This window comes from Miniopterus natalensis, chromosome X, assembly GCF_054644295.1.
Source record: "Miniopterus natalensis isolate mMinNat1 chromosome X, mMinNat1.hap1, whole genome shotgun sequence".
In the NCBI taxonomy this organism is placed as follows: Eukaryota; Metazoa; Chordata; class Mammalia; order Chiroptera; family Miniopteridae; genus Miniopterus; species Miniopterus natalensis.
The window spans coordinates 87,236,875-87,254,094 of NC_142103.1; the positions used below are offsets into that span (position 1 = coordinate 87,236,875).

The window sequence follows — 17,220 nt, forward strand, 5'->3', positions numbered from 1 at the left end:
TGGAAGACATCACCACACATCTCTTTCTAAGCATTCTGCATTCTGGTTTTCATTTTTTCCAATGAGCACTAGCTATGTTCTTTCTTTGTCCCAGGGATTGTGCTGGGTGACGGTAAGGCAGTGAGTAAAAAGGGACTTTGTCACTTCCTTCCCGGGTCAGAAATGAGTAATTTATGAACTGACTGCTCTTTTTGGAACCCTGAAACAATGGTAGCCATTTTTCAGGCTCCCTCTTTGAAATCAAATGCTGATTCCTAGTCATCTGTGGTGGGCTTGGTGACTGCTCTCTGGTAGCTGCAATCTAGTGGAAGAATTAAGCGTTAATCAGGTACTTACAAAACTGAGCAAATATTTTAAAATGGACACAATTTAGTTCTGTGAAGGAAAGGAACAAGGTTTTGTGACAACAAAATTGAAATTTGAAGGCATGAAATGATCCCCTAGGAAAGTGATGTTTAAGCTGAGATTTAAAGCAGGGGTGGGGAACGTCTGGCCCGCAGGCCGTATCATTTGGTCTGGCTCTGCCAAGGCAACCGCAGGCAGGGCTCGAAATTCAATAAATCTAGGAGCCTTTTTCATAGCTAATTTTTAAGTTGATAATTTTGTATGACCAGCAAATGATGTTATAAATATCCAAGTGGCCTTTGGCAGAAACAAAGGTTCCCCACCTGTGACCTAAAGGATATGTTGGAGGGAGCTATATAAAGTGTGTGTAAAGGATATTGGTGGAGGTGGGTACAGTTTCTTGGAAGGAGAAATAGTATATCATATTACCCTCAAGGAACTGAGAAAGGGCCAATTTAGCTACAACACTGAGTTCAGAACAGTGGTGCTCCAGGAGGCTTGGTAGGTAGATAGGGGCTTACCTAAGAATTGAAATTAGTGTGTGAACCAAACTCCACTATAACTCATTCAGTAAAAAATCATGTACTGAGCAGCAGCCCTCTGCCAGGATGACAGCTGGGACTACCATGATGAAGAGGGGCAGGGGTAACAGTCAGGAAACCTGTCGTCCTGGACCTGGACTAACCAAATGCAACTAAATGTAAAATTATGGCCATGATGAGTTCAGTGTGACAAAAGTGTAAATTGCTAGATGACCTATCTTGCTCTAGAAGGTCAGGAAAATAGAGGTTAATTGGGCAACACTAAAGAGTAGGAAAATGTTCTGGACAGAAGAACAGTATTTATTCATTCCAAAAATATATATTGAGTGCCTACTAGGTGCCAGCCAAAAGTCTGAGCTTTGAGGTTAAGTATGGACAAAACACAAATCGTTCCTCTGTGAAGCTTACTTTTTTAAAAAAATATATCTTTATTGATTTCAGAGAGAGGAAGGGAAAGGGAAAGAGATAGATAGAAACATCAATGATGAGAGAGTCATTGATTGGCTGCCTCCTGCATGCTCCCCACTGGGAATTGAGCCTGCAACCCGGGCATGTGCCTGGACTGGGAATCAAACCGCGATCTCCTGGATCCTAGGTTGATGCCCAACCGCTGAGCCACACTGGCCGGGTGAAACTTACATTCTTAAGTATGCATCATAATAAGCAAGTTTTATACTATGAAAAAGGTGATAAGAACTATAAGGAAAAATAGACTGGAGAAGAGAATAGTTTTACATGAAGTATCAGGGGAAGCTTTATTGAGAAGGTGGAATTAAAACAAAGTAAGGGAGGTGTTTTGGAGGTACACAGGTCCTATGGGGCCTTTTACATTTGAAAAATTGAAAGAAAAGAAAAAAGACAATTAATGGAGCATAGAGAAGGCCTTTTGTCCTAAGGAGATAGCTGTTTCCAGTAAAAGAGAATCAGAAACATGGTGAGGCCCATAGATTACAGGAGATGCTCTAATGAAAACATCTTCCAGAGAAAAGGCAGTGCTATTAAAGTGCCATTTTTAGATATGTTCTATACAAGTTAATACTTAAGAGTCCAACTAGATGTATTAAAGGTGTCTAAGGCCACACACTCAGGAGTGTTTCTAGCACATAAAAGGTATTTGGATCATTCTGTTAGATGACTTTAATTTTAAAGTCATCTAACTGTCTACCATTTTGGAGAATAAAGGTATATCAGAAAAAATGGGTGCCAACAAGCATCGTCTTTTGAAGAAGAAAACCTGGAAAATAAATCTTAGAGCAGATTATTAAACATAAGACTGTGCACACATTCACTTTCTTGCTCATCTGATGGAGTCAGTAAACTTGGAATCTTTTTGAGGAATAGTTTTCGAAGACAAGAACTTAGGCCTCTAAAAGCTAGTATCGTTCACTAAAATTAAGACATGAGAGCCAACTTTATATCAGATGACATTAAACTATTTGTACAAATGTTATGTGGTATTATTAAGACAAATTCTTTGGTGGATTTATTAAGTTGGTTGATCTAATGGAATGGAATAAATATAATGTATCTGATTTCCTTAAAGTATTTTTCAAAGCCTCCCATGCTGTCTGTGGGTAAGGTGAGCCTTTCTATCCCTACGTGGGTTGGTGGAGAGCATCTGGGTTTTAATATATTTCTTTCTCATATCTGATTTATGTGCAAGACAATATGACTGAAAATGATTAGACTCTTTTCCTCAACCTGCAGTGTCAGAAAATTTGGGGGAGAGAAGCCATTGGAGGGTTCAGCAGGGTACTGTGTAAATTTCGCCCGAACAGGAGTGGTTATTGGATGATTTCCTCTGCCACGTGACTTTAGAAAATTTATAGCAATGTGCTGTGAAGTCACATACAAATGTCATATACTCATCTTTCATGTTTTAAATCAGAAAAAGTATGTTTATTGTTTTTGCTGTTCATAAAAATAGAAATTTTGCTGTTCATAAAAAGCAATATCTTTAAGTAAATTGAGTAAGTTTTTGATAAGAAAGATCTGACTTCCCGTCCATACATGTGAATATAATTATGTGTATGTGTATAAATGTATACAAATGTGTATATCTATACACATATATCTATACATTTACATTTATGTACATTTGTTTTCTCTATATATAGAGATAGGCAAATGACAGACAGTACTTGGGCACAAGGTTAATATTAAATCAAAGCACGATGAAATAGATTCTTAGTAAATGGATGCAATCCTGGACACAATATAGTGTCTAGATTACAAGGACTAATATTTCTGTTCGGTGCTGGTTCGAATACACTTTATATTTTATTATTTTTGCTGGATTTTTCCAGGATGTTGGCTTCCTCTAAAGAATGTTTATAGAACTAGCATTATTTAATGTTAAGAAAAAACTAAGCAGCAATAAGGGACACGTGAGCAGTGTTGTTCGTTGTAAAAGGAGGGCGTTGTCTATATTACTTCAAAAACCTGTGCTATGCAGAACAGGCGGAATTTGATAGGCCTGGATGTCTTCTGTCAAATCTCTTTCCTTAGCCCAATTTCTTCCATCTCATATACTTCTGGATATATCCAACTTGAAGTCTAAAAAGCACCTCAAGCTTAACAAGGTAAAACTTAACTTATTGTGTCCGACTTTCCTGTAAACTTGCTTCTTTTACCGACTGCTCCATTTTTGTTATTGCACCACCACCCGCCATGACACATGTACCAGAAACCTGGTCTCATTCCAGATGCATCTCTTTCTTTCCCTGTGCGCCCTCTGCATGGAATCAGTCACAGCATTCCTTCAAAGTCTCATCTTTATTATTTTATCTTTGTTCTTGTCACTATTTCCCAAGGTAAAACCCAGATTATCAGCCCCTGGAAGTCCTTGCCTGCATTCTTCAGTCCAGTCTCCACGTTAAAGTCAGTGTGCGCTCTCAAAAGCCTGTTTAATAGTTTCTCCTCTGCTTAAAATCTTAGTCATTTTCCATCCTCAACAGAGGTTGATCACTTAGGTCTACAGTGGTTTTTATTACCTGAGCGCTACCTGTCTCTCAGTACTTACTTTCTGTTGGCCCCTTCTTATCCCTAAACCTACATTCTATTTCTATAATCCATTTCTGCTACTCTGTATGTCATTGTCATTGTACATGCTAGTCCTGTTACTCAGAGTACTCATGTTTTTCACGTCTGCTTTGAAAACTCCTACTCCATGGAGAAAACTCAGTTCAGGTTTTCCTCCATGAAGAGAGCTTTTCTCCACAGTGAAGGCCACTCTTTTTGTGTGCCATCTCCATACCATACTTATGCCTCTGTTGTTTAGAAGGAAGACAGTCTGCTATCAGGCCATTGTTAGATTATTTATGAAGATGAATATGGATGAAAGTATTTTTTGATGTTTCTCTTTCATTTTTAATTTTATACTTGGTGAATAAAAGCATGTTTAAAAATAAAAATAACTTAAAACCTGATGGAAATAATTTCAGTGAGCCAAGTGTCAACGATTGTTGCCCATGAAGCAGTGATTATAATTATTTTGCACTTTTGTGTGCTTATTATTTTCCAAAAAATTTACATGCTTTGTATGTAATGCTGCCTCGATTTCACAAATTAAAAAGCCAATGCATAATGAAGTTAAATCCAAGTTCATGTAGCTTGCAAGTGGCAGAGCTGGGACTGGTATCCAGATGTGTGTGACACTTCAGTCAGGGCTTTCTCCTAATCTTTCAATTTCATAGGAGAAAATTACTATATGTCCTTGAGAAAATTATTACAAGGAAAAATGCAAGCATGTTGGAATGATAATATACTTTATGAATATAAAAGCTAATTCTAATGTGGTCTAAAGAGAACTCTGACCTTTTTGGTCTCTGAAAAAAATCTTAATTTTACACTATGGCCATAGTTTTTTGAAAAAAGTTTTTATTGAAGTACCCAGAAAAGGACACAGGTAAAAATTATAGCTAGAGGATGTTGCAAAGGTAGCATATCCATAATTCCACACTCATATACACAGATGATATGTTACCAGCAATTAAGAAGCCCCCAACAAGCCTTATAATTGTCATAAACTTTTCCTACCTCCTCAAAGGTAACCTCTATCCTGATTTATAATACCTTAGAATAGTTTCATCTTTAACTTACTATAAATTAGTGTAATATATATAGTTTTGTAATTTTCCCACTCAATATTATGTTTGTGAGATGCATCCAAGTTGCATATAGCATTAGTTCATTAATTTTCAGGACTGGGTAGTATTCCTTTGTTGTACATATACCACAATTTAATTATACGTTCTCTGGTCAGGAAATTTGGGTTGTTTCCAGTTTGACACCATTGTGACTACTGCTGCTATGAAAATACTTGTACATATCTTTTGGTGAATATATATATGCTTTTGTATTGGGTGCACACCTAGGATTGGGATTGCTAGATTGTTGGAGATACGTGTGTGTGTGTGTGTGTGTGTGTGTGAGAGAGAGAGAGAGAGTGTGTATCTTTATAGGTATTAACAAAGTTGATGTATAAATTTATGCTCTCATCAGTAGTGGATAAAGGCACAAATTGTTTCGCTTACTCTTCAATATTTGGTATTTCAGGTTTTTAATTTGAGCCTTTATGGTGGCCTTATAACGGCCATCTCTTCTTTTCATCTGTATGTATTGGTGACTAATGAGGTTAAGCACTATTATAATTGTATACTGGCTATTTGAAAGGCCTCTCTGTTGAAATCCCTATTTTTTTCCATTGGATTATCTGTATTTCTCTTAGTGATTTGTTGTCATTAATTTAAAATATATATTCTAGATTTTAATCCTTTGTTGATTATATGTGTTATAATTTCCCTTTTTTTAACTAGGTGCCTTGCCTTTTTACTCTTTAATGATATCTTTTTTAATAAACAGAAGTTTTAAATTTAGTGTACTCCACTGCAGCCTTTCTGTTATGGTTAGTGCATTTTTGTCCTGAGATTAAAAATAAAATTTCCTACTCCAATACCCAGAAGATATTCTCCTGGATCATCATATCAGGGCTTTTTTTCTATTTAGATCCAATTGAAGTAGTATGGTTTATTGCAAAGACCATTCTTTCCTCAATGTTCTGCAGTGTCGCCTTTAATCAATTGTCTATACAAGCATGAGTTACTTTGTGTACTCTACTAATAAGTTTTGTTTTTAAATATGCCTGTACTCATGTCAATGCCACAGTGTTTTATACTATAGCTTTCTGACAAATTTTGGTATTTGGTAATATTGTAAATGAAAAATTGAACCAGGTGGTAAATAGGTGGGGAAGAATTGATTCAGGACTATTGAAATAGGGAAGAGACTGAACTCACTTCCGCTGAACAAAAGCCAGGAGAATTTCCAAGTGCCAGGACGAGCTAGGGTAAAGGCATTGGAGGACATTATGGGATTGGATAGTTAATGTGATTATGCCATCTGTGTTTGTCAACTGTCTCTTATCAGAGTTAGGCTTCTACCCTCCTTTGGAGTCTAGGAGACAGAGGCATTATCTTTCTTGATAATGACATTTCCAAGGGGTGGCTCCCAAGTCCTTGAGAAAGGCATTCTTGGGTTGTAGAATTTTTACATCTAAAAGGGGCAGAGAAAAAAATTAAAACGTCAAGTTTTCTAAACTAAATACTCTAAGAAAAGGGAGGTTGGACCTATAGTCTAGAGTTTAGTCAAGCTGAGGGGAACACTAAGTCCATCTTGGCCACTGTATGCTCTTCATATTTGTTTTCTCCTTTTAAAATATTTTCTTAGCTATTTTTGTTCATTTGCATTTTCACATAGATTTTAGAATTGCTTGTCATCCCCTCCCAAATGCTTCCCTCTAGTAACCACCATACTGCTGTCTTTGTCTATCCATGTCGCAAATGACAGTATTTCACCCTTTCTTAGGGCCGAGTAGTAGTATTCCATTGTGTACTTGTAGCACATCTCCTTTATCCTGTCCTCTATCGAAGGACACTTAGGTTGTCTCCATGTCTTGGCCACTGTGAATAATGCTGCAACAAACATAGGGATGGGATGCATATGACTTCGTGAATAAATGCTTTCAAAATTTTCAGGTAGATTCCCAGAAGAGGGATTGCTGGGTCATATGGTAACTCTACTGTTTTCCATAGTGGTTGTACCAGTCTACATTCCCACCAGCGCGGAATGAGGGCTCCTTTTCTCCACAGCCTCTCTATCACTTGTTATTACTTGTCTTGTTGATCACAGCCACTCTAACAAACAGGTGTGTGGTGGTATCTCATTGTAGTTTTGATCTTCCTTTCCCTCCCAGCTAGTGAAGTTGAGCGTCTTTTCGTGTCTCTGTTGGCCGTTTGTATGTTTTCTTGGGAGAGGTGTCTATTCAGGATGTCTACCCATTTTTAAATTGGATTGTTTGTTTGTTGTTGAATTATATGTATTCTTTATATATTTGGATATTAACCCCTTGTTAGAACTATTGTTTGCAAATATCTCCCATTTAGTTGGTTGCCTTTTTGTTTTGTTGATGGTTTCTTTTGCTGTGCAGAGCTTTTTAGTTTGATATGGTCCCATTCATTGATGTTTGCCTTTACTTCCCTTGCTGTTGGGGTCAAATTCATAAAATCTTCTCTAAGACCAAGGTCCATAAGTTTAGTACCTATGTTTTCTTCTATGTAATTTATTGTTTTAATGTTATATTTAGGCCTTTGATCTATTTTGAGTTAATTTTTGTATATAGGGACAAACTGTAGCCTAGTTTCATCCTTTTGCATGTGGCTTTCCAATTTTCCCAGCACCATTTGTTGAAGAGGCTTTCTTTTCTCCATTGTGTGATTTTGGCCCCTTTCTCAAAAAGTATTTGCCCATATACATGTGATTTTATTTCTGGGCTCTCGGTTCTATTCCATTGGTCTGTGTGTCTGTTTTTCTGCCAATACCATGCTGTTTTGATTATTGTTGTTCTGTAGTATAATTTGAAGTCAAGTAGTATGATGCTAGAGTACGCCCTCCACTCAGGAAAAGTGTTTCTGTAGTACCAGTTCTTAAGCGTGCAGATGATGTGCTCTGCAACCCCACATGAAGGGTGAGGGGAGGGGAGCTCTGGGAAGTTAAGGGGAGACAACCAGCCTCCATAACTTTGTTTCTCTATCTGTAATGCAGATTCCCAAACAACCGTGGCCACACCTCTGTGCTTTGTCCCTGCCTAGGACTCTGGGCTCACTTCTGCACGAATGCGAACTAAATCTCTTTGCTCCTCCCCTGGCTAAAGGGAGTGCCAGTCACAACCTGATTCTTCCTGGCTCTGGGTTGAGCCCCATCCTGAGCGCCAGCTGCAGTTGCTGCAGGGCTGCAGGGCTGCAATCAGTGGCTCCTTTGTACTATTCTCCCTTCACACCTCCCCAGTTTGCTTCCACTTGCCCACCTTTAGATTTTTCAATGTGCGGATCTCGCAGATGTGTTTATGCATTGAGCAGGGAATTCTTTGTTGAATTGTAGCTGTTCAGATTGTTGAAACTTCAAGGGGAGAGCCTAAGGGTAACTCTCATGTCACCATTCCAATGACGTTACTTATATTCATCTTCATTTCCTAGGTTTCTGATATTTTTGCTGCTGTTGTGAATCATATCTGTTTAAAATTTCATTTTCTATTTGCTGCATGTGATATGGAGAAATACAATTTGATTGTTGTTTCTTGGCATTGTATCCAGAGTCCATGCTAAATTTACTTATGGATTTGAATATTTTATCTGTAGCATCACTCAGGTGTACATACAGAGGTTGTTTGTGAGTCATTACAGCTTTACTTCTCTTTCCAATTATTATTTATTTTATTAATTTTTCTTGCCTTATTGTGCTGTATACTCAAGGAAATGAGAGTATTGTTGATATCTGTTTCTCATTTTAGGTCTCAGAGGTGAGGCTTTTAGTGAATCACCATAAAGTGTGATATTTCCTGCAGGTTTGTTGCAGATGCCTTTTATTTCGTGTTCTAAGAGGTTTTACTATTACTTGGTACTGAATTATATCAAACCTATTTGTCAGAATCATTCAAGACGATCATATTAGTTTTCTCCTTTATTCTGTTAATATGTAAAATCACCTTGCTTCATTTTTTAATATTAAAATAGCCTTGCATTCCTGAGGTAAACCTAGCATGGATGATATGTGTAATCCTTTTTATTTGTTGCTAGATTTCTTTGCTAACATTTGATATAGAATTTTCCTATTGTGTCCATGAAAGAGATTGGCCTATTGTTTTCCCTTTTTTGAAAAATTTACCTTTATTGCTGAAAGTATTACAGATGTCCCCCTTTTCCCCCCATTGATCCCCTCTGTTTTCCTTTCTTGTAATATGTTTGCTGGGTTTAAGTATCTGGTTGTGTAGGCTTGGGAAATTACCATTTGTGTTGGAATTTTCTTTATGGGAAAGTTTTAAATGAAAGATTTAATGTGTTTAATAGATGTAAGACTTTCTATTTTTGATTTTGATTTTTAAATTTTATTTCCATTTTCCAGGTTTTCCATTTTTGGTCAGTTTGAGTAGTTTGTGTATTTCTAGGAATTTGTCTATTACATCTAAAATTATAAATATATTCATATAAAGTTCTATTCAGTCCTCATGGTATTTACTATTTTGATTAGTTATCAATGTTTGAAATTTAGGAAATGTGATACAAAACTATGACTTTCTAGCCTTCTTGGAAAAAGCATGTAATCCGATGATCCTTGGCCTGTTTTCTTGGGTATTAACCGCAATAGGAATCAAATAGCTCTGCCCCCTTTAGCATGAGCTCCCCATTTAGCCACAGTCCACATCACTTCCCATCCTCTTACACCTAGATTATTTTGTGCATTTTATTATGTATACACATTAGAGTTGGAGATTTCTTGTACATGGACTATTCCAATGTCAACAGTTAGAATGAAGCACAGAGGGATATATGTTTTTCACTCACTTGATTACAAATAAGTCACATATTGGAGCACTCTCCTGGTTTAAAAATGTAAAAGTAAAAGATTTTCAACTCCTGTATAAAATGTAAGTCTTAATAGACTCTAGGTAACATATGAATACCTAGTAATTTTAGTGTCATGCTGACATGTTTTACTATATTCTGTATTGAAATTCTTTTGTGCTCTAGATTTATCACATCTGGAGACAAAAGCTGATTTTCCATTGATTAATCTCTAAATTCTTATCAATCACAAGCACCTCCATAATTCATCACAGTTTTCAGAGCATTTTCACATCTGTTGACCTCTGTCTGACCCTTGCAGTGAGCTAGGTTGGAGGCTCCCAGAGCAGGTACTATTATCTCCATTTCACTAGTGGGAAAACTAAATAATAGCAGGATTTGAGTTTCCTGACAGATATTACCAAGTTGGGCAACAGTAAATCTGGGACAGGAATTCATACAATCTGTACTTTAAGCCTAGTGATGTGTAGCAGGTGAGCAGATTCATAGATTCCACTGTATGACAATGCCCGTTATAAATATTAAAGATCTAGACCTTGAGGTTGAAAGGACAGGCTTTCCCATGTGACTCTCACCTCCTACGAGTCTTCAAATTCACCATAAATACTTCTGCTGTTACCATAAACACTGGTAGGCAGTTATTTAAAGAAGAAAGAAGAGAAAGGTTGTAAGACAATACTTGGGAGAAAAGCCCCATATTGATAACTCCAGTGGTGGTATTCAGCTTTGAGACATCTATACACTGTATGAAATTCATGTATTACTCAGGAAGACATGAAGCACAAAGGTGAGAAGTGCCCCAAGAAGTTGAGAGGTGGGAGGCATGAAACAGGACCGGACAGTAAAACCCCAAGCTACCAAAGAATGCCTGGGAATGGAATGAATGCTGGGAAAAATGCTGTCATTCTGGAATGCTCCGTAGGATTTCTGTGTTTTCTGGTCTCCCTATTGAATAGACCAGTGGGAGCTGGAGAATACAAAGTTTATTAAGCTGCCACCCAACATTAAATAATAGCCCTCAAATAATAACAGCAACAACAACACAGCCTTTCCAGATTTATTCATTAGCACTTTATGAACTCATAAAAATAAGTAATATATGGAACTGACTGTAACAGCACAGAAAAACATGCTTCAAGTTAAAAATCTCACTGTATTTTTAGCATAATGACCAAGGCAGAATTTCATTAGTGAGTCAGCCAGTCATATTTACCTTTTAAAAATCAGTTCTTGCAAAGAGCACATCTTCTTGATCTGGAAGTGTATTTTTTGATTTGTGTTTAATATTTTAAATAAATACAGTGTCCTAATGTCAAAATATTTTAAGATGAAATTATAACATTAGTCTTCAGATCCTTGTCAAGTGGGTTAGGTAAAATATTTTGTTAAATCTAGTCAAACTTTTGCTAAAATTAAATTTGAAAAGACTCAGAAAGGATTCAGCGTTTGTACATCTTACTGTAGGCTTTGAGCAGAAATTACAAGGCATCTTTTTTTTTAAATCTTGTGTGCTCTACTCAGTGAATGGCATCATGGAATATTACAGGGCTTGTAGCCAGGCAGATCTGAGGGCAAATCCCAGATGCTCAACCCTGTGACCTCTGTGGCCTTAGACAAGCTGCCCAGCCCACCCGAATGTCAGTTTCCTCCTCTGTGAACCGCACCTTTGAAAGTGACAGTACTGAGTCCCTTGAGTTCAGTCAGGACTTCTTACAGGATCATTGCAGCAGCAGTGAGAACGATCTGTGCAGAGACACCTCCAGTAAGCGCTTCCTAATACATTTAGGACGCGTCTTCCCGCCCTGGGCCATATGGTAGACAGAGAAGCCACAAGCCGTGCCTTTTTGTGGTCTGCTGCTTCGGTTGACAGTTTGTGAAAAGATGCAGAACTGAGAAGACAATCACAGGCCTGGCTCGACATTAGTCACTGGGTGTACCCTGCCCCGTTTCTAGCCTCAGCACGGTGCGGGTTTACTGCTGCCAGTGAGTTACTCGATTTTGTTTCTAGTTCACTGTTGGTAAGATGAAGTTGCTTCTCCCCTTTAACTGTGCAGTTGTTTATAAAGTAAGAATGAAAAATCAAGAAATAAGTTATTTTTAGAAGCCTCATTACACATAAAATTCATTTAGCTGGGAAGCATATTCCGGGGGCTTGAACTGCAATACAATGAGCTGGGTTGCTTGCCGCCCCCTCCCGTGGAAACCCCACTTGCTGCTGCTTTGTGTGGTCCGTGGCGCATAACCGCTTCTTCCTTAGTGGACACGCCCCTGGGAACGCTTTGTCTCGTAATGCTGCTCTCGATGGGCACTGTTTAGCTATCATGTTCTTCCACTGGCTTCAATCAATTCAGGGGTCAGGGTGCTTAAGTTTCACCTCCCAGGCTTGTCAAATTTTCCTCACTGCCTTTATCCAAATGGTCTTTTGATAGCCATTTTGTACATTTGCTTTGAAAAGCCAGCTCAGGCAAACAAAGGAACTCAGATGAGAAATGTCCTTCGCATGTAGAACAATATGAGATGTGAATTAAATGGGAGCGAAAGATCCTTCCCATTGCAAATCTGAGCAGAGCTGATAATGGAGTTGTGATTTAGCCCTCGAAAATGGGTTCGAGTAACTGAACTGACCTTTAGCTTCTTGTACTGCCGAAACAAATTAGGACATAAATAAAAATTCATTTCTTTTTACCACTTCATGAGATGTTATAATTCTTTTTAATTTGCGTGTGTTGCTTACTTAGCTTTAAAAAATATGCATTCTTTTTAAACGTTCAAGGGATTCATATACTTAAATAGAAACTCAGGGAAACACTGATGTTTTACTCTAGGGAAAAGATTTCTAATCCTAATGCATTGATTCTTTAAAACGGGTATTTAGCTTCTTCTCAATCCCATTCAGTTCAATCCCTGCTACTTGTGTAACAGTTTGGTTACATCCCTCCAGGCAATGATCTGAACCAGCATCTTTGAGTGATTATAGGGCTGGACTGATGATCTTCCAATTGCTGAGCTCCATCCTTTGTAATTCGGATTAGGGCCAGTATTTCTAAACAATAAGCAAATAAATCCATTGAGTTCAAGCACAGTGTATAACTATTTATATTTGCACATATGGCATTACAAAAATCTACCTGTGAGCAGATACGTACAGTTTACAATCAAGCAATTTCTGATTCCCTTATCTAACTTTACTGAGATTAGTAAAAAGCACCATGCCTGCATTCTAACAGAAGTGACTTAGAGTCCCTTCATTGAGAGTTTTCTGAGAGGAAGATAGGTTTAAGTAGTGGAACGTATGCTCTCTTGTGGTAGAAATCTTTAAAGAAGAATATACTTGAAGTTTAAACATCTATTTGTATAAAGTTAGTAAGTACCTTTCTAGAGTGAGTAGAGTAAAATACATGACCCTTGGTGGTTCTTGGAAAATTTGATATAAATACTATAATCAAGCAAAATGTAAATAACCACCAATACTTATATAACTCTGTTCAAATTAAAACTGCTTTCCAATACATAATCTTGTTTAATATTTGTAGCAAGCAATTCTTTAAGGGGTTAGTATGTTTATTTTCTTTGAGAACGAATAAATAATTTAGCCATAAATTTCCTGAAAAAAATCACTTGATTTCATTGGGGTTTTTGTGGATAATAATACCAGCCCTACAAAGAATTGCCAGAATTATTATAGGAAAATTATGTATTTAAAATGTTTTTGTAATTTGAAAGGGCATATGCATATTAGTAATTTAACCAATTGTTGAACCAGTTGTTGTTTGGCTCTAGACACTTTTACCTTCCCCACATAAACCAAAATTGTAAAGTGATAACATATTTGTATTTGGGAGGTTGAGTCACATTTAATCACAATTAATGATTAAAAATCTACTCTATTTGAACAGTTTTACTCTGCTAATTGAAATGTATTCTCTAAAATCTCTCCACTGTAAGTATATCTTTACTTTTAAGAATTTGTTATGTGAGATATTTTGTAATGCCATGGAATCTGCTTCTCTTAAATGTCTTACAAAATACCATAACAAAATACCGAAGGCTGGCTGGCTTAAACAACAGAATTTTTTTTCTCACCGTCCTGGAGGGTAAAAAACCAAGGTGAAGGTGTCAGCAGGTTTGGTTTCTTCTGAGTCCTCTCCCCTTGGCTTGCAGATGGCCAGGTGCCTTCTTTCTGTGTCCTCACATGATCTCTGCTATGTGCACACATATCCCTGGGGTCTTTCTCTGTGTCCAAACGGCTTCTTATAAAGATACCTGTCAGACTGGATTAGAGCCCACCCTAACAGTCTCATTTTTTTTTGTTAATCCTTACCTGAGGATATTTTTTTCCATTGGTTTTCAGAAAGAGTGGAAGGGAGGGAGGGAGAGTGAGAGAGAGAGAAAGTGAAAAACATCATCGACGTCATAAAGACGCGTTGACTGGTTGCCTCCTGCATGCTCCCTGACTGGGGATGGGGAGTGAACCCGCAACCCCGGTATGTGCCCTTAAAAGGAAATTGAACCTGAGACCCTTCCGTGCTCTGGCCCATGCTCTAACCACTGAGCCACACCGGCCAGGGCAGTCTCATTTTAACTTAAAGGCCCGATCTCCTAATACAGTCACTTTCTGGATTAAAGGGGGACAGGGCTTCAACATATGAATTTTAGGAATTTATTTCTATAACATCTCTATTCTGTTAATTTGGAACATATATTATGTGTTCAATTAATATTTGTTTTTAAAATAAATTCATGTGATAAATGAGTTGGATACTACCATTAACTGTAAGTTAAATTAAATATTGGCTGAATTATAGACTTGCTTAATGAATTATCAAAATTATCCATTATAATTATTTGAATACAAAGGACACTTAATAACATTCTTAAAATAGTTGTATTAACTATATTGATTATGTACCTAAAAGAATATTTAATATTAGTTTTGTGTGACTCATTTATACAGTAAAAAACTGCAGTGTAAAGTGTATCACATTAATATATTTTGGAATTTCTATAAATTTAATAATCTTAAGCAATTTAGTATATGGAGTTTTTTTGGGATTTGTTTTATAGGATGTTTTCCACAAATAAATAAGTGGTAAACATCCGTCTATAAGATTACAAACAAACCTAAGATGCTGCTTCAGCGGACACAACAGTTTTGTGACTTATAGTACTAGAGAGCAGATGTTCTATCTACTTGGAAGGGTCAGTTCATTTTCTTTCATTTATAAAGATAATGCTACAGTTTGAGTCTATCCCTTTGACTCCCATCTCCACTGGGGTTGAAGGGCTGCAATTTTCCCTTTTACATTACATCATCAAATAGGGCAGATGGTGTACTAGCTAAGGGGTAAGATTTTCTCTATTTGAAGGTAATTTTTTTCACAATGAATCCATTAATAGATATATTACATGCCATTTTACCTGATGCACACTGACATGGCCACTAGAAAAGTTCACTAAAAGACATTCTAATATGTTTTAGAAAAAAATCACAACTACCAGCTTGTAATAATTAAATGGCTAATATTGTTGAATTCATTGACTTAGGATAGCGCATTTTCTGTGGATATCTTGCATCACTATTTCAGTGCTATGGCTTCCGTCATAAATTAACATAATTGAAATGTAGAGAGTAAAATTATAAAAAGAAATACAAAAATCAGTTACATTATGATGAAAGCAGTAAGATTTTTGACATTTCTGAAGAAAAACTGAAAACACTGTGACTGAGCTGCACTGAGTATGTCATCGTTTTACTCTGTAGTAAAATGTCCATTGCCTACTCCTTACTCATGCATGGGACTCCCTTTTTGAAAAGATGGTAGATTAAACAAATTTTTTAAATATACCTTTACTGATTTCAGAGAGAGGAAGGGAGAGAGAGAGAGAGAGGAACATCAATGATGAGAGTCATTGATCGGCTGCCTCCTGCACGCCCCCTGCTGGGGATGGAGCCCGCAACCCGGGCCTGTGCCCTGACCGGGAATTGAACTGTCATCTCCTGGATCACAGGTCGATGCTCAACCACTGAGCCACGCGGGCCGGGCTAGACAAATATTTGAAAAATTAGGTGGGTCTCGGGGTTCTGGGCAAGATGGTGGCATTGGTAAACGCAGTACTTGCCGTCTCCCACAACCACATCAAAATTACAACTAAAATACAGAACAACTGTCATTCAGAACCACCTGAAATCTAGCTGAATGGAAGTCCTACAACTAGGGAATCGAAGAAGATGCACATCCAGGAGGGTAGGAGGGGCGGAATCATGGAACCAGCTGGCCCCACACCCACGTGTGGCAGTTTAAAACTGGGAGGGAAATCTCAGTGGAGGAGGTTTCCCAGAGGAGTGAGGGGCCCCAGCCCCAACCAGGCTCCCAGCCCAGGGTTCCAGTGCCAGGAAGAGAAATCCCCACAACTTCAGGCTGTAAAAACCAGGGGGGGATTGTGGCTGAGTGACACAGAGGAATAGCTGGATTTTGTTATGATGCTAATTACATTTGTAATATTTGAATTATATATTAATATCTTCTAGGTGGATCAATCCAACCATGTAGCATCAAGTAAGGTAGAAATTATAATGAGGCTTATCTTAGATGCCAAATATACTTGTAAAAAATATAAGTTACAAACCTTTTTCTTCTATCTCTAATTCTATACAAAATAAAACATGTTCATATTTTGAGATACTTCCAGTTTTTTTTGAGTGTATAAAGTCATTTAACTTTATTATTTTTATTGAGGTAGAATTGGTATATACCATCATATTACTTTCAATTGTACAACATAATCATTCGATCCTTGTATACACTACAAAATGATCACTATGTTACGTCTGGTTACCGTCAGTCTAGTTTTAAAGATCCAGTAGGTATGGGAAAATAATTCTCTTATTTATGAGTAAATCAAAAGAGTAGAAATTTTAGGCTCTGAAGTGCATCATAATGGAGTTGAAATAAATGATACATTTTTCATCATCAAATACTTCCTGTTCGCAGAAAGCATTACAACACATATTTCTTTATCTAAAAACCACTGGTACTTGATTTATGTTACACATTAAAATAGCATGTACACAAAGATGTTAGCGAGCCCTGCTGGTGTGGCTCAGCAGCTGAGCATCGACCTAGGATCCAGGAGATCCCAGTTTGATTCCCGGTCAGGGCACAGGCCCGGGTTGCGGACTCAATCCCCAGTGAGGGGCGTGCAAGAGGCAGCCAATCAATGACTCTCTCATCATTGATGTTTCTATCTCTCTCACTTTCTCTCCCTCTCTCTGAAATCAATAAAGATAATAATAATTAAAAAAAAGATGTTAGTGACATGCTAAAGATCTGGCAGTTATTACTGAGGGAATATTTTAGTTTTCTCACTAGACTAGTTTAGAGATGCAGTATAGTCATTTTAAATACTGTATAATA

At 37.4% G+C, this 17,220-nt stretch overlaps 1 protein-coding gene across 1 annotated transcript in view; it reads left to right on the top strand.

Moving 5' to 3' along the window:
- Nucleotides 1-17,220, top strand: part of DMD (dystrophin) — a 1,831,916-nt gene that overhangs the window by 542,097 nt on the left and 1,272,599 nt on the right. The window lies entirely within an intron of this gene.